Source organism: Megascapheus bottae, chromosome X, assembly GCF_031878675.1.
Source record: "Megascapheus bottae isolate mThoBot1 chromosome X, mThoBot2.hap1, whole genome shotgun sequence".
Taxonomy (NCBI): Eukaryota; Metazoa; Chordata; class Mammalia; order Rodentia; family Geomyidae; genus Megascapheus; species Megascapheus bottae.
The window spans coordinates 17549194-17568099 of NC_143547.1; the positions used below are offsets into that span (position 1 = coordinate 17549194).

General features: G+C 35.6%; 1 protein-coding gene across 1 annotated transcript in view; it reads right to left on the minus strand.

The window, feature by feature from the left end:
• Dmd (dystrophin) overlaps positions 1-18906 on the minus strand; it is a 1999854-nt gene that overhangs the window by 1604843 nt on the left and 376105 nt on the right. The gene's annotated exons all lie outside the window — the stretch shown is intronic.

The window sequence follows — 18906 nt, forward strand, 5'->3', positions numbered from 1 at the left end:
AACTTTAGTTTTCTGCAGATGCTTAACCAGGCCTTCCAGCACCACTTGTTTAAGAGGCTGTCTTTCTTCCATTCTATTTTTTTGGCTCCCTTGTCAAAGATTAGGTGGCCATAGGTCTGTGGTTTAATATCTGGGTCCTCAGTTCTATTCCATTGGTCTTCAGGCCTGTTCTTGTGCCAGTACCAAGCTGTTTTGATTATTATAGCTCTGTAATAGGGTCTAAAGTTTGGTATCGTAATTCCTCCTGCGCTATTCTTTCTGCTAAGAAGTGTTTTTGTTATATGGGGTCTTTTATTATTCTATAAGAAATTTTGGATTGCTTCTTCTATTTCTTTAAAGAATGACATTGGGATATTGATGGGTATTGCGTTGAATTTGTCGATAGCCCTTGGCAAATTGTCATTTTCATGATGTTGATTCTTCCAATCCAACAGCATGGGAGGTTTTTCTATTTCCTCAGTTCTGCTTAATTTCCTTTTTCAGGGTTTTAAATTTTTCATCAAAAAGTCCTATACATTCTTAGTTAAGATAATTCCTAGGTACTTTTTTTTCTTTGGGGCTATTGAAAAGGAGTTGCTTTCCTGATTGTTGCCTCGTTCCTCTCACTGTTGGCATAGAGGAAGGCAGTTGACAGACCCTTAGCACATCTTACCACAAAAAAAGGGAGCATACTGAAATAAACAAAATCACAGATGAGAATGGTAATATCATGACAGAAATTACCAAGATCCAGAACATCATGAGGGAATACTTTTCAAACCTTTATGCCAACAAATTTGAGAATCTAGAAGAAATGGGTGGATTTCTAGCCAATATTAACATACCCACACTAAACCAAGAAGACCTAACTCAACTAAACAGGCCTATTTCAAGCACTGAAATAGAAATGGCAATAGGAAACCTTCCACCTAAGAAAAGCCCAGGACCAGATGTACTCACAGCTGAATTCTACGAGGTCTTCAAAGCAGAGCTCACACCAATACTTCTCAAGCTCTTCAATGAAATTGAAAATGAAGGCTCTTTGCCAAACTCATTCTACGCAGCCAGTATAACCCTCATCCCCAAACCAGACAGACATTCATAAAAGAAAGAGAACTATAGACCCATTTCCTTAATGAATATTGATGGAAAACTTCTGAACAAAATACTGGCCAACCATCTAAAACAGCTCATCAAAAAATAATACACTCCGACCAAACAGGATTCATCACAGGGAGGCAAAGCTGGCTCAACTTATGCAAATCAATTAATATAATTCAACACATCAATATGAGTAAGGACAAAAACCACATGGATGTCTCAATAGATGCAGAAAAGGCATTTGAAAAGACCCAACACCCCTTTATGCTAAAAACTCTGGAGAAACTAGGAATCCATGGAACATTCCTCAATATAATAATGGCAGTATATGAATAACCCACAGCTAGTATTATACTTAATGGCGAAAAGCTAAAGCCATTCCCTCTAAAATCAGGAACAAGACAAGCATGCTCACTCTCTCTAGACTCTTTATCATAGTATTAGAATTCCTAGCCAGAGCAATAAGGCAAGAAGCAAGCATAAAGGGGATCCAAATAGGGAAAGAGGAAGTGAAACTCTTCCTCTTTGCAGATGACATGATTCTGTATTTAAAGAACCCTTGATGCTCCACTCTGAAGTTGCTTACTTAATTGTACTCAAAATGTTTACAATCCAGCCTCTAAAAGCATATGTTTCTGAACTTTATTAGAAATAAAATGTATGAGATTTGAACTGATATACCTTAACATGTTGCTTGTTAATTAAGTAATTTATGCTGGTATTGTTTTATGAACTTTGGACTTTCCTCTCTTGCTTGGATTTTATTTAATCATTGATAGTATTCTAACTTGAGTCACACCTTAACTTCTGACTTTCTTCTGGTTTACTAGAGATTAGAGTCTCACTGGCTTTTTTGCCTGTGCTGTATTTGAACTGGGATCATTAAATCTTAGCCTACTGAATAGGTAAGATTATAGGCATTAGCAGCCAGCTTGCAACTAGTATAGTTATTTAAAATAGAGTAGTTTGCTTTAAGTATTTATGGAAATGTCACAAGGAAAGTTCCTTGAACAACTAATATTCTAAAAATGGAACAATTCCAAAGATATGAAATATATAGCAATTGTATGTGTATATCATTATCATATGTGTCTATCGAGTAAGATGGGTTTTTTTGTTGTTTGTTTGGTTTTTTTTTTGCCAGTCCTGGGCTTGAGCTCAGGGTCTTAGCACTGTCCTTGGGCTATCCTCAAGGCTAGTATTCTACCCTGAGCCACTGCACCACTTCTGGCTTTTTCTATGTATGTGGTACCGAGGAATCGAACTGGGGTCTTTGTGCATGATAGGCAGGCAGTCTTAGCACTAGGTCAAACTCCCAGCCTCTAGTAAGAAGTTTTATGGATGATCTTCCCTAAAGAAGAATAGGAGCTTTACTGTTAAACATGTTTCAAAGTAGCAGGTCTTGTGAAAGAAATGAGATTTAGGTGTAGGAAGAAGGAGAAAATTCTGTCTCTTGCTGCATCTATATGGAACCCTGTAGAAATCAGCACTCTCCTCTCCCAAGGAGAGTTTAGCTGGTTCCAAATACGAGCAGGTAAACCAGCTGAGCCAAGGATCTGAGAAGTCCTTCAGAGGCTACATTATTGCTATACTTTGCAACAAATTCTCCGCAGCACATGGAACTAATACAATGTTTTGTCTTATATTTGAGTGAGTCATAAATTCAAGTCTCAGGAGTATGTTTTCAGAAATTTGAAATAAGGAGTGGCACTGTGGCTCCAGGGGTAGGGTGGTAGCCTTGAGCAGGAATCAGGGACAGAGCCCAGGCCCAGAGTTCAAGCTGTACATCTGACAAAAAATAATTGAAATAATATATTACTTTGCCTTTTCTAATTTGTAGGACATCATTCCTTGGGTTAAGGTGAACAACAGCATCTGTTATTTTTCTTAAATTGCATCATTTTGACCTACTCTTGTCCTACTTTCATTTTATAGCATTCAGGTGACTACACAATGCCCAGTCACATAATCTAAGATAAGCTACCTATCTCAAATTTAGCTAATTGATGATTTTTAACTTCACTTAGAACTTTCATTTCTCTATTGGTAGATTCAAGGGGTTAGGATGTAGACAGCATTTGGCAACCGCTATTCTACATATATAAATATGGAGATATTTGTGTGCTATAACTGAGCCTTGAATTCAGGGCCTCAAGCTCTCCTGTCTTTCTACAATTTGAACTATGCCTCAATTTCTGTTTTTTTTTTTTTCTGGTTAATTGGAAGCAAGGGTTCTGAGGGTTTGACTACACAGCTAGCTTTGAATTGTGATCCTTAAATCTCATCATTGTGACTAGCTTTGATCATAGGAAGTCTCCAGATTGTCTTAAAGCCATGCTTACCACATCTTTCTGTCTCTGTTGTAGTAGAAAACATTCAATGGCATCCCACTGATAGGTACAACTGTAATTCACACAATTCCAGAAGCACAAATTCCAAAGTAAAGTTATCCTGTTCTTCCTCTTTTGTTTTTTATTTAATTCCATTGTAGGAAATCACTGCTGGATGGGAACTTAAAAAATAATGCTCACATATGGTGATACAGCATATTTATGTTAATTATCACATTTTTCTGTTCAGGTTAGTGCCAGCTGCATAATGGTTCTTTGTTTATATTCCACTTTTCATGAAAAAAATGTGTAAGTCACCTTCAGCCCTTAGCATGAGACTTTGCACATTTTAAATTATCCTTGGAGGCAGAATTATTCTTAGAATTTACAAGTTATAGTCTATTCAAATATTTTGAGGGAATTTATGAAATTTAGTTTTCATCCAAAATTTATGATAGTTTAAATATATAATTACTTATACTTTATCTAAGAAGTCACTTTCAATCATGGTATATATATATATTTTTTTTGCCAGTCCTGGGCTTGAGCTCAGGGCCTGAGCACAGTCCTTGGACTTTCTCAAGGCTAGAGCTCTACCACTTGAGCCTCAGCACCACTTCTGGCTTTTTTCTATGTATGTGGTACTGAGGAATCGAACCCGGATCTTCATGCATGTTAGGCAAGCATTTTAACCATTAGGCCAAACTCCCGGCCTCATGATATAATTTTTATATAAGTCATTGTTAGTAATGAAGACTCTGGGAGTTGTGGATCAGTGGTAGAGCATGTACTTAGCATATATAAGGGCTTGGGTTTGTTCTGCAACAAATATGTGAGTGGGGTGGGGTGGGGGGGTGTATGCTCACCCATACACACACAAAGATAAACAAAAATAAACCATTTTTTTTGTTTTCCTGTTCCCTTTCCTATTTCTAATAAACAAATATATAGGTAACAAAGTCAGATACTGTAACAATATAAGATTACCCAAAAGGCAACAAAAGAGAAGAAAAATAACATAGTACATTAAGAACAACAATAATACAAGATAAAGCTCTATCCTGGAGATTCTTTCATTCAGCCTTGTCCTATAGGACCTTATGTATCCAGGTTTTTCTCTACTGTTCCTCTGCTAGGAGAGTCCTAGTTGTGTGCTAATTATTACAAATGATGATTGGGAGGGGGTGGGGGGAAAGGAAATGGGGACAAAAACATGAGAAGGGTTATCAATATGTGAGAAGTAATGTACCTACTATCTGGCAAATATAACTGTAATCCCTCTATACATATAAAAAATAAACATTTTCTTTCTCATATATGCATTTAGACATTATGACAATTAAAATATTAAGAGAAATACAATTCTGAAAGGCAATATGTACAATATAAATGCACAAAGACTAAACTACCAACAAAATTTGGTTTAATATATATTTAGTATCAAAGAAATCTGATAATGATTGAATCCTCAAAGCACAAAAGTATAGACCATAAGGCATTATGATGGACTGGAATTTTGGAAAGATTGTAATTAAAGAATTAGGAAGATGTTTTTGGGGGCGGGGAAACTTGAACTATGGACCTGGGTGCTGTCCCTGAGCTCTTAAGCTCAAAGCTACTGCTCTAGCCCTTGAGGCACAGAGCTACTTCTAGTTTTCTGGTTGTTAATTGGAGATAAGTGTCTCACAGACTTTAGTGTCCAGGCTGGCTTTGAACCACCAGCCTCAATCTCAGCCTCCTGAGTAGCTAGGATTACAGGTGTGAGCCACCAAGCTCTGCTAAGAATTAGGAAGATTTTGGTTTGAGCAATTGGGTGAATTGTTGATGGTACTACTTAAGGATCAAGGAAAATTGGCAAAGATTATTTCTAGAAATATATTCATATGAATGATCATTCACTTGATCAATATAAGGTATTCAAAGGAAATATTGAATAAATTTTTGTTTATACTTTATATTTAGATATAATTTTATTAATGTTTGAAACAGTTTTAATGTTGAGTCAGTAAACTGATTATTTCATCACAAGTAAACTCACACCTTTTACCTATGTTTAAAGATGTTTCAAATAACAACTTAAAGTAATTTAAAGACAGATTTTTATTGCAAAGATTCCTGTTCCAAGCCTTTACTATCAATGCCAGCATGGCTGATTCATGGTAAAGGAAGAAATACCTTGAATCCATCCATGTGTTTAAAGGACAAATTAAATAATCTTTTAAATAGTCCCAGGATGGTCTTAGACATTAAAGAGCCGAAGGCTAATAAAACAACCCTTCCTACTAAATGGTTTTCTGAATTGCATAAGTAAATGTCTTCCCTTATATATTTTATTGGCAATATATGTTACCTTTATAGAGAAGCAGCTTTTCTACACCTCTCAGAAAGTCTGTGAACCAAGACCAATTTCTCTTTTAAACTTTGACTTAAAATAGCTTTAAATAGTGGTTAATTGCATAAGAATTAACTTTTTAAGATGCATTGCTTAGACCTGTGGCAGGCCTTGTCACATATGGGGATTTCTAATGACTTTTGTACAAGTTAGTTCATGTATCAGTTTCAAAGATCAATTTTAAAAATTAGACAAAAATCACAACTTTTATTAGTCCATCATGTCCTGTCACTAGATAGATAGATAATAGATAGGTAGATAGGCAGACAGAAACTTTTGCAAATGTAGTCATCTTCGAATGGATTGTGATGAAGGCAATCGGTTATTGTTATTAATATCATAAATCATGAGGTTAACTATAAATTTATGGGATCATAAGGGTATACTCTAAAAACAATTATTCTACAATTTATTTTGCTTCTTTTTTGTCCCTTTTATCCTTTAGTTATTATTGAAAGTACAATGGAGTCTTTATGAGCTATAAGAATTCACAGTTGTTTTACTCACTGAGAACAGGAGATCTCAAAGCACAATGATACTACTTAGGATCAAGGTTAGTGAGGAGAACAAAAAGGAAAAGAGAAATAAATATCCAAACAAAGAGATAAGAACCACTTTTTTGCACAGTTTACCAGTTTGACACAGCCTTATGATGGAATGAGTGTTTGAGTGAGTGCAGGTCTGGGAGAAATAAACAGAAGAAAGAATGGAGAGGGAAAAGGAAAGTAAGAAGAGAGATGGGCAGGGAAAAATGATGAAGAGGGAAAGGGTAAAAGAGAGAGGGAAGGAGGTAGGAAGAAAACGGGATAGCAACAAGTATAATGTAGAACATGATTTTTCTACTCAGTAGTCCCTTGTACCAAAAGATCCTTTGCATGTTTGTGTTTATTATTGATAATAAATCAGAAAAAATTGCAGCACAAGCTTTTCTTCAGTTTAAGGTAAAATTTTATTCAGTAATTTTGAAATATTATCACAAAAATGATATTACAGGACAACTGACAATATCTCAAAAAATGAAAGCATTAAAATCTCACTCCCCTTCTTCAATTTTAATAATGAATCAAATGCACAGCACTTAAATAGCTGTAATAGTTTTCCTTTCTAAGGAATATCATATGGTTCATTAACCCCACAAATGTATCATAACACTAAATTTAGGAGTATGTTTATCATTCTTAAATCTAAGCACCATGAAATCACTATAATTCTACTCTTCTTTAGTAAGGATTTAAATTCCATTGTTATAAGAATTAAGTTATTCATCAACCTAACTATAATTTTTTTTAAAAAAGTACTGTCTTTAGCCAAAAGTACTTTAAAAATAAAAAAAGAATTAAGTTACTATGTAATAAGAATCAAATGGCATTAGCCAAGATTCAAATTTGTTATTATATTACTTAAATATCATTGTAAACCAATATATTTGTTCTGTATTTCATTTTCTAGCTGTGAAGTAGTCAATATATTTATGCAGATTATTTAATTGAAGAATAAGGAACAAGAGCTTTATATTGTGTGATTGTTGTTCTTAATGAACTATGTTTTTTCTCTTCTCTTTTTTGCCCTTTGATTAATCTCATATTGTTACAGTATCTGACTGTTACCTGATATACTGCATATTTATTTATTTGTTTATTTGAAATAGTAAAGGGAAGGGGAAAAACAAGATGATTAGAAGGGGGTGCAGGGTGGGAAATGGGGACAAAAACATGAGAAATGTATCAAGGTGTGAGAAGTAATGTACCCTCTATGTGGCGAATGTAAATGTAGCCCCTCTATACATTACAATAAAAAAGAAAAACATATGTGTTAAACTAATATATATATATATTTTTTTTTGCCAGTGATACGTTTCTGACTTCAAACTTTCACTTGAAAGTTTTGTGGTGGTATCTCAATAATTTATTAAACTCAATTCCACTTTGGTTTCACAAGGTTTTGTGAAAAGAATAACAATTTATATTTTCATTCTATCCTAGTAGTTGATTGTGAAAATAAAATATATTATATTTAATCAGTAGTTCTTTTACTGGATCTACAGAATTTAAATAATAAATTGCAATGATTCATTTGTACTCTACTTGAGGTTCTACATCATATTTTTCAGAAATATGTAAATATAATTCTTGCTAGCATAACATAGAATATCTTTTCAATTAACGTATCTGGATTTTTCACACACATACTATTTTTAGGTGAGGAAGGCATAATATCCCAGGTAATAACAGTCATAATTAGTTTAATGAATATATCTATACATTACTTCACTCCATTAATGAGAAATACAATGACCACTTCCAATGCTGAATAACATAATCAATATTTTATGGAAAATGTTCCCATCTGAGATTGTGATTCTGTTGAGGAAAATAAATTAGAAAAATTTTGACTAATTAATTTTAGTAAAACTGAGTTATAAAGAAATAAATCAGAAGTGTGCGATTTCAAACAAGCAATTTTGAATATTTAAATGACAGAAGGCAGTTATAAAATGGCATTAATAGTTTTAAAATATTTAGGTTTTCTTTTCTTTTTTAGGCAGTATTATGATTTTGTTGTTTTTTTTTCCAGTCCTGGGCTTGGGCTCAGGGCTTCAGCACTGTCCCTGAATTTTCTCAAGGCTAGGGCTCCACCACTTGAGCCACAGCACCACTTCTGGCTTTTTGCTACGTATGTGGTACCGAGGAATCAAACCCGGGTCTTCGTGCATGCTAGGCAAGCACTCTACCACTAGGCCAAACTCCCGGCCCCAGTATTATGATTTTGAACTCAGGACTTCAAACATACTTGGCAGATGCTACATCATTGAGCCAGTTCCAATCTCTAAGACCTTTTGCTTTCCCTATATGGGGTAGGTGGCTATGGGATTTAAGCTCATCATAGTTCAGCTTTCTTGTTCTACTTGAGCAATACCTCCAGATCTGCTTTTTACTGATTTTGAAAGGGGAATCTCTTGAACATTTTTTTTGCATTATGTTTTTTTCTGCATATTTTTATTGTAATTAATAGAAGGGTTACATTATATTCACCAGATAGAGGGTTCATTACTTCACATACATTGATACCCTTTCTCATGTCTTGGTCCCCATTACCCTCTCCCCACCCCCACCCCTCATCTTGTTTTCCCCCTTTCCCTATCCAATTTCAAATAACCCAGCCTATCTTCCAGCTTGATCCCTCAATCTTCTATATCTCAGGTTCCTGATTGTCTTGGATTATAGGCATAAAACCTTGCATCTGGCTGCTTTAGTTCTTTTTAAGATAGCATCACATACTTTTTCCCAGGTTTGCTACAATTCATAATCCTCTAACCTATGAAGTCAAAAATACTGGAATAAGCCAGGAGTTTGGCTTAGTGGTAGAGTGCTTCCCTAGCATGCACCAACACCTACCTGGGTTCGATTCTTGGTACCACATACATAAAAAGCTGGAAGTGGTACTGTGGCACAAGTGGTAGAGCATTAGCCTTGAGGAAAGCCCAAGGACAATGCCCTGGTCCTGATTTCAGGCCCTGGGAGAGGCAAATAAATAAATATTTTAAAAAACAGCATGGGATGGGGTAGCAATGTATGTGAAGTAATACACCTTCTATCTGGTGAATATAATGTAATCCTTCTATTAATTACAATAAAATATATTTTAAAAAATAAAACAAAATACAGGAATAAACCACCAAACCTAGCTTGTTGGATGTGATGGAGTCATAACAAACATCTAAACTATAAATTCAGGCCTGGCAGGTCTCCGTTTTGTCAAAGCAGGTGAATCTGTGCAGTGACGTTCAATTATTTTTGTCATATTGTTGGGAGCAAGAGTGGAATCAAACTGTACTCTGATTTGCATCAGATAATTGCTTGATTGTCTTATTGTTTTTTGGCCTTCTCCTGTTCAATTGATCTGAGATTTACCATATGAATGTAACCCCCAACAGTCCCCTGATTAACCATCTGGATGTAACACCTGGCAGTGCCCTGGTCTCAAGAAGGGATATAAGCTTTGAGTTGAGAATAAACAGGGCGGCAGTTTTTGCCTGGGCTGCAGACCTCCCGGACCCGATGTGTTTATCTCTCTTCTATTTTTTCCAGTCCCTGCCCCCTATTTCAGGAACCCCAATTTGCTGCCGGTAGGCCCCGGCATCTGGCACCCGAACAGGGACCCTGAAAATCTGGGACGACGGTGGAGGACCCCGCTGTGGTGAGTAACACATCGTAGGACTATTAAGAGAGGATCTTAAGAGAGTGTATAGTCAGGAGTAAAAATTATGGGTCAAGTTAATAGCCATAGGTCATTTGTACCGATCTTAACAGGCCTACTTGAAGCCCACGGAACGTGGGTGAAAAAAAGGGGTGCTTCAGAGCTTCCTACAGTTTGTCCAGGAGGCATGCCCGAGGTTTATAGAGGAGGAATTCCAAAAAACCTGGTAGCAGATAGGAAAAAGAATTCAAGAATATTATAATGTATATGGCCCCGAAAAGACCCCAGTAGAGGCTATTGATGTATGGAATCTAGTAAGTGAATGCATAGATCCTCAACATGAGAATGCTGAACTTAATCTTGAATTAAGGGAAATTTATGAGTTAAAGGACCCTTCTGAAAAACCTGAGGCTGAGCCATATGCCGCAGCCCAAGAGAGTCTAAGTGAGATCTTGAAAAGGGAACAACAACCAGTAGATATTGAGTATCAGAATTCAGGTTTGAATATCAAGGAGGAAAGTTATGATGAGTCAATGGAGGGCTGGATGGCTACGATGGAGAAGAAGTTAGAAGAAATCCTACATTTTCTATCGAAAATGGGGATGGAGCAGAGAGCCCCCCCAGAAGTAGGAAAGAAAGATGACCCTCAGGCCACTATGGTGTCTGATTCTAAAACTTACCCCTCACACCCACCGCCTCCGGCTGCAGCCTTATGGCCTCAATCCCTTTTTCAACCTTTAGGCAAGCCTAAAGGCCCTAGCAACAAGTCCCTTTTAACAGGCACTACAACCAGGCACAGTGCATCGCAATTAAACCTGACTCAGGCTGCTAGAGAGAGGGAAGATATTTCAGGGCCTCGATGCTTCCCTAGTTTAGTTGATCATGATGAACAAGTATACCATCAACCTGTTCCTGTTAAACTATTACAGGATTTAAAAAGTGCCTGCTCCCAATATGGGCCAACTGCCCCTTTTACTCAAGTAATATTGGAGGCCGCGTGTGCTGGTATTGCATGCCCAAATGACTGGAAGCGGCTTGCCAGAGCATGCCTTAGTGCAGGAGAGTACTTATTATGGGAGACAGAGTTCACTGCACAGTGTCGGGCTAAAATTGAAACAAATGGGTCTAAGAACCTGCCTTACACTTTTGATCAGTTGTTAGGAGAGGGAACCTATAAAAACACCGAAGATCAATTGGGTTATGCAAAGGAGGCCTATTTACAAATAAATGCTGCGGCGAGAGAGGCTTGGAAAAGGTTACGCAATTCCAATAGTACAAAAAATCTAGTAGAAGTTAAACAGGGACCGAATGAACCTTATCTAGAATTTTTGTCTCGATTAATGGAAACTGCAGACCGCCTAGTACAAGATGAGAATAAACGGGGCGGCAGTTTTTGCCTGGGCTGCAGACCTCCCGGACCCGATGTGTTTGTCTCTCTTCTATTTTTTCCAGTCCCTGCCCCCTATTTCAGGAACCCCAATTTGCTGCTGGTAGGTCCCGGCATCATATGAACAATCAAAATGAATAAGTAAGAAAAAATGACTCCAACTATCTAGGTGCTATGGCTCACACCTCTAATCCTAGCTACTCAGGAGGCTGAGATCTGAGGATCATGGTTCAGAGCCAGCCCGGGCACTGAAGTCCATGAGACTCTTATCTCCAATTAACCATTAGAAAACTGGAAGTGGAGATGTGGCTCCAGGGGCAGGGCTACAGCATTGAGCTGAAGAGCTCAGGGACAGCATCCAGGACCAGGGTTCAAGCCCCATGACCAACCAAAAAATGTAGATAGATGATAGATCTATATAGCTCCAACTTAGTGATTAGTTCAAATTACCCTAAAATCTTCAGCTTTTCTATGGTTTGTTAACATAGAATAATGTAGGCACATATTCTCAAATTCTTCTCTGTGTCTGTCTCTCTCAATCTCATTGTCTCTTGTCTGTCTGTCTCTTTTTCTCCCTCTCTCCCTCTCTTCCTCTCTTCTCTTCTTTCTTTCCCCATTAATGGATTTGAGAGCTTTGAGTAAATGTAAATTAACATATTCTAACAGCAATTCAAATTTTCACACTAGAAATAAGGACATTGTTACATTAATACCCTAAGATTAATATAATTATGTTTTACACTATTCAGATGTCTATCCTCAATAATTTGATTTGAATTTCTTAATGATATGTAACTCTTTAACTTTTATTTTGCTTTGTATTATCGTCATGTGCAAAATACCACTTCTTTTTTCCTATAAACTAAACTGAACTAAACAACAACAACAACAACAACAAAAAGCCTACATACTTTCCTATGGAGGCTAAGGTAGCCTTCAGATATTAGCCTCCAGATACTCTGGCATGGACTTCTTTAACTCAATTGCATTCAGGTGGCCTAGTCAAGTGGATAGTAAAGGTTGGTTATACAATATGTCTGTTGTGGATAAGAGAAATGTAAAAGGTTCAGTATAAAACCTAAAAATAGGAAGGAAATTCTTATAAATATTACTGTTCCAATGATATGCAGGACCAGAATGTTAATCACATTTCTCTGGATTTTTCTATCAGCCATCAGTTTGTCTTAAGCCCTGTTAACAGTCAACATTATTACATTTGACACTATTAAATGTTGTAATTTTGTTTAGAGACTGAATGTGTTTCCTTAAGAAAAAGAAATCTCGCCCTTTGGTTAATCTCACATTGTTACAGTTTCTGACTTTGTTACATTGTATATTGTATATACATTTATCTGTTTGTTTGAAATAGGAAAGGGAAGGGGGAAAAACAAGATGATTGGGAGGGGGTGGGAGGAGGGAAATGAGGACAAAAACATGAGAAGGGGTATCAATGTGTGAGAAGTTACATACCCTCTGTCTGGGGAGTGTAACTGTGACCCCTCTCTACATTACAATAAAAAGAAAGAAAAAAAGAAAAAGAAAGCTTAGTAAAATGTATTCTCCTGCTTATCAACAGCATATTGATATTATCATAACAACAGTATATTTATATTATCATATGAAGATGATGATATTATTTTCCACATGAGAGAAACTAGACTCAGAACTGTTTTTCTAAGAAGCTCAAAATTTAGGTTTAAATAGTAACTGTGATATCTACTGAGTTCCTTCCAGAAATAGTGATAGAAATTAATCATACCCAAAAGTACAGATCTTAAAGAAATTTATCAAAAATCTTATATTTTTTTAAATATTTTTGAAAACTAAGAAGAGCTTGTATGGTGCATGCATGAATGCAAACCTGAACCCCTTCACTACAGGAGTAAAATTTTCCACAGGCAAAGCTAATTCTTGGAAAGAAAGACTCTAAAAACAACTCAGAGAAATGCAGGGTTTAGCCAAGCAGAAAATAGAATCTATGTCACCGTCCTCATGAAGTCAAAATGAAGTGGATTAAAACTAAACTCTAATTGGTTTGTAAATGTCATTTTGAGGATACAAAATCTTCACAATTCTTCCTGCCCTTTTGTTGTTGCAGTTGGTAGTCAAATTTAACTGTCATCATTTATTTTTCATTTTCAAGTTACGTTGGTAAATAAGTAAGAGCACTTCCATAGCAGACTGTATATCCCAAATGGAAATTGCTTTCTATAATAATGTGCAAATGTCATATAGAACAGCCACATTTTATCCCTGTTTTTTTATTCATTTAAAGAGAACATCTTTACTTTGTTATTTACAAGGAAAAGCTGACAAAGCATTCTCTTAATATAGAAATGTTTATGGATTGCCAAACAAACCAATTTGTTTGAAACTCAGGGAAGCAAACAACATATATGAAACCTGCACGTCTTGTACAATGTAAATCATACAAAAATGTTGATAGAAAATTAATTTTTTCATTCATAACAGAATATATTTGGAAGGAGAAAGCCTTTAAAATCTGTGAGCATAAAGATGCATAAATTATTAAGTAATTTTACCTTACATGTACTTTTTGCATATGTTAACATTTAAACACATTGGAAACATTTCCTGAAATTGCTTATGCTAATGTCTACTTATTCTTGTTTTAAAAGGTAGTTCCACTTGAAATCAAACGTTAGTCTCAAAATATCAGGTTAAGCCAAAGAAAGCATACTAAAGTCTGTAGACATAAATTATGAAAGCTTCCACTGTGTCAGTGACTTTTTAATTTATGAATAAACCTAATCAAAAAAGCAAAGCTAAAATTCTTAGAAAAATTTTTGGTGGTTTTAGTTTCAGTCCCACCATAATATAAATCTATCAAATATAAGACAAAAAGTTTCATTAACCTCCTTAAGGGTATAAAAGATATGAAAGGAAAATTGTCTTGGACAATAGCTGATGCTGTTCTGTTGTTCATAAGTTAAAGAATGAATATTTTGTTAAGTAAAAACATGAACATCTTAAAGGCAATTTATTATACAGAACATCAAAGAACAACATTAATCTGTCCTGCTGTATCCATTGAAGGGTGTTATAAGCCAGTGATTCTAAGAGAAGATATTCATTCCTACAAATCAGTAAAGAAAATTCTTACTACTTCCTTCATTTTTTTCAATTATAATCGACATCATTATTTTAAAAATGATGAGCAATACATTTCAACATATTTAGTGGTACTGTCAAAGCATACTAGTGGGGAGTAAAAGATATCTAAAATGTATCATAAGACATATGCTGCAACTTAATTTAATTGACATCTCCTAGTAAATTTCTGTAAATCATTCCAGTAAGCACAATTTTCTCTGAATTAGGAGTGAGTTCATAAGACAGGGCTAGGTGGCTCATGCCTGTAATCCCAGTAAATTGCAAGTCAGAGAGTCAAGAGAAGTGCTGTTTGAGGCAAGTCCAGGCAAAAATTAGTGAAATCTGATCTCAAAGTCAGTTCTGGTGTTTCATATCTTGTATCACATTTCTGCTGGAAGCAGGAGTAAGGAATCATGGTCTGAGGCTAGCTCCAGACAGAAGCATAAGATCCTAAGAAAAGGGGGAAAAAATAGGCTGCAGGAGTTGCCCAAGTGGTGGAGCACTTGCCTAGCAAGTATGAGGCTCTCAGTTTATACTATACATCTTTCAAGTATTAACAATGCTTTTGTATCTAAGATTTTATTGGAAAAATGAAAATATAAGCAGTGGTTGCAGAACTGAATTTGAATTGTCCAAATTGATATATAAGAAGAATAGGTGTTATAAATGCTACACAGTATATATTATAACATATATTTCCACTTAGGAAAGTATAAACTATATTATTCATAGAACTGTTCCTATTGTAAATTCACCAATATATTTCTAATTATGATGTGAATACCTTATCTAGGTTTCTCTATTCCATGGAACCTGTTGGATAGCTTCAACTGATGACATAGACATTAAAGACATTTTATCATCTAATGGGAAAAAGATCCATTATATTCATCATCATCATCCTCATTTTCATCACCATCATCATCATCATCATCATCATCATCATCATCATCATCACCCCCACTACATTTTCAGTGCTGAGTGTGGAACCCAGGACCAGCAATTCCTCTACCATTTAGGTACACTGACAGTCAAACAAGATCTATTTTAACTGTACTCTAATTTCTTGAAGGACAATAAGGAACTGACCACTATATGAACATTTATGAAAATGTATAACCTTTAAATTTTATCCACTGTTTCAGGCTCTGCAATGTATTGTGCCTGTCCTCCTAACCCTACTGAAATAAAAGAATATACATAAATCAAAAGTAGGAATAAAGATTGAGGAAAACCATCCCTGTACTGAAAAATAGGCCACACAATTGATATTTATTGTCCCACAGATCCAAAAATCTGGACAGAAGGGTTGATGGTCACTTACAGAAGCAAAATTATGATTCACAGGAGTCAATGATCAGTCATGCATTATCCAAAAGAGAAGAAACATTTCTATTTAACCACCTCATAGAAACTCACAATGTCATTGTAATTGGGTTTCCTAATTATATTTATCAAAACCAAAAGGAAATGCTCCTCAATTTAAAATGAGGTTGCATCCTAATATATTCATTATGGTGTCAAAATACAAGCAGTAGGGAAGTTCCTAAAAAGACTAAACATAGAGATACTCTATGATCTCGCAATCCCATTTCTGGTCATTTATCCAATAGAACACAAACAACATCACACAAAAGCTACCAACTCAAATATGTTCATTGCAGTATTTTTAGCATAGCTAAGATGTGGAATCAACCCAGATGCCCTTTAGTGGAAGACTGGATTAAGAAAATGTGGTATATATACACAATGGAATTCTACTCATCCATCATTTTTAAGTAAATGAAGTCTTAGAAAAATTATATTACTTGAAGTAAGCTAGAGCCAAAGGAACATAGGTTGCATGGTTTCCCTAATTTTTGCTAACTAGAATATGCCAATAGTCTACAAGTATACACATTGAATAATTGATACTTATACACACATAAACACCCTGGGGCATGACAAATTATATAGGACTCTAGAATTCACTAAGGCCAAGGGAGGATATTCATAGGAGTGGTTGACAAAGGCTCAATAGCTATGTGCATACAATCATATAAAATAATATTTTATGCACTAAGCACCAAGAAAAGAAAACAAGTGATATTTTTAGTTGCCATTTTGCTGGGGTTTTTTGTTTTCTTTCCTTTTGTATTGTTATTTATATTTGGGAGAGTAAGGGAGCACAGAAAAGGTAGAATGAAGCATAAACAAACATAATAGTAGAACTCATTAGGCACTATGTAGAAAATGAACTCTACATCTTGTGGAGGAAGAACTGGAGGAAAAAGCAGAGAGATTGAGAGGAGACATGGTTCTAGAAGAAGTGTATGCATTACCTGCTTCATCTACATGTTACCTCTCTGTATATAACTACAATAATGATAATTTTTTAAATTTAAACAAAATCAGTGTGACTTGGGTGAGGTTGGGGGGCAGTGGAAATCAGTGATCAAAAGTATTTTGCTAACATGCATGAGGCCTTAGGCTTAATTCCCAACTCTGCAAAGATAACATATTCACTATACCTACACCAACTGGCAGAGACTTTACTGATTTGTCAGCTGTTTGCCCTTGCAAGCATGTGGATGACTTGGAACCATGCCTCACAGCCTAAGAGAACATCTTACTGAATACCATTAGCCCAGAGAAAGGTCAAAATTCAAACTTGTACTGAACACCAGTTATGTGTGTGCAATTGTAAATGCTGAAAATTTGTAAATGAAACTGGCATATTTGAGGACCATCTGTATATAAGTCAACAGAGATGTGAGCTTTCTCATTTTTATATAAATAGCTGATTGAAAGTAAGTGAATTTGCATTTGGATTTGTGTATTATCTTTTCTACCTTTTTATGTCTAACTCCTCCTACAATGGAGGATGAAATTACAAGATCGTAAAGGAAGAAGTATATAAACATGCATTTCAATCAGCCTATTGGGCCCGCCACAATTTTGGAATATCACTATATGGTTGAGGTTTCATTGTTTGAATTTTGTATTTTGATTTTTTTTTCTCACGGCTCTGGGGCTTGAACTCAGGGCCTGAGCACCTGTCTCTCAGCTCTTTTGCTCAAGGCTAGTACTCTCCCAGTTTCAGCAACAGCTCTGCTTATGATTTTTTGGTGGTTAACTGGAGATAAGAGTCTCAACAAGGACTTTTCTGACCTGGCTTTGAACCATGATCCTCAAACCTGAATAACTAGAATTACAGATGTGAGTCACCAATAGCTGGCAATATATTTTTTTAAACTACTCTATCCACTTATGGATTAATGTGATAGGTTTCATTTCAGCTTAAGGTTGGTCAACTAATACTTCTGAAATCATAGATCTTTAGCTCTATTACCTAGGCCAGAAAACCAGGGCCTAGAGGGCAAAGGTTCCTCCCTAAAGCTCTCTTTCCCAAATCTAGGACAGTAAGTCACCTCGGAGCAAGTCCTAAGGACTTCATCATCTTACTAAGCTCCTTACATTTCAATAAAAACTTGTACTGAGCAGAAAATTGTTGTCTTTCTCACCCTAACAATGATGTGTTCTCAGTCTGTCAAAAGTATACCCTTTTCCTAAAATAAGTTCCCTATCACTTTCGGCAAGTTTGAATCTTATCTGAATTTGTTTCTTGCTGGTACCAATGACCTGGGTTGATGAATGTTTCAACTTTTCCAATAACAACACTCACCATCAGCAATTAATGATTTTCTCCTTTGATATTAAGTATTTCAAAGATCATTTCATTATGAGTTTCATGAATTTCAGACCTTCTTCCCAAATATCAACCTCTATTATATTGCTGTTTTTCCCACTGACCGTTTCTTAAGTTTCTAGTTTTTGAACGTAGTAAATTCACAACAAAGTGAGAATGAACCAAAATGGCCAAGAAGCTAGTACTTCAATAATGTATCTCATCAAAAGATAGAAGAAAAAAGTCAGTATGTCCCCATGCTTTCAATCCTTGTGTCTAGAGGATAGGGCTCTGTAGTTCCAGAAATAATGACAGAAAACATTAAGTTTATGATGAATAAAAATACACAGGGCTTACTGTCAACAAAAGAAATGGAAAATTAATGGTCATCAAATAGGGAACATCCTCAGAGAGACAAATTATATCAGAAGCAGGATAAAGAACTGATCTACTTATTTGAATGGTAAACCAGGTTTCCTTTTATAGACATTATGAACAAAATTGGTTTGGATAGCTAATTCATTATAGCTGATTAGTCTATCAAATTTCTTGGTAGATTAAGCAAAATGTTAAGTTTTTGTTATTATTTAGAATCACAGTATTTTACTTCACCCATGAAACATACATTCTAAAGGCTGATTTGATTTTGTTTAGGTTTCCACAATTTTCTACTTTAGTTTTCCATATTAGCAGTTTAAAAGTAAAATGTAAAATGAGAAGGTTCACTGCCTTCTATGCT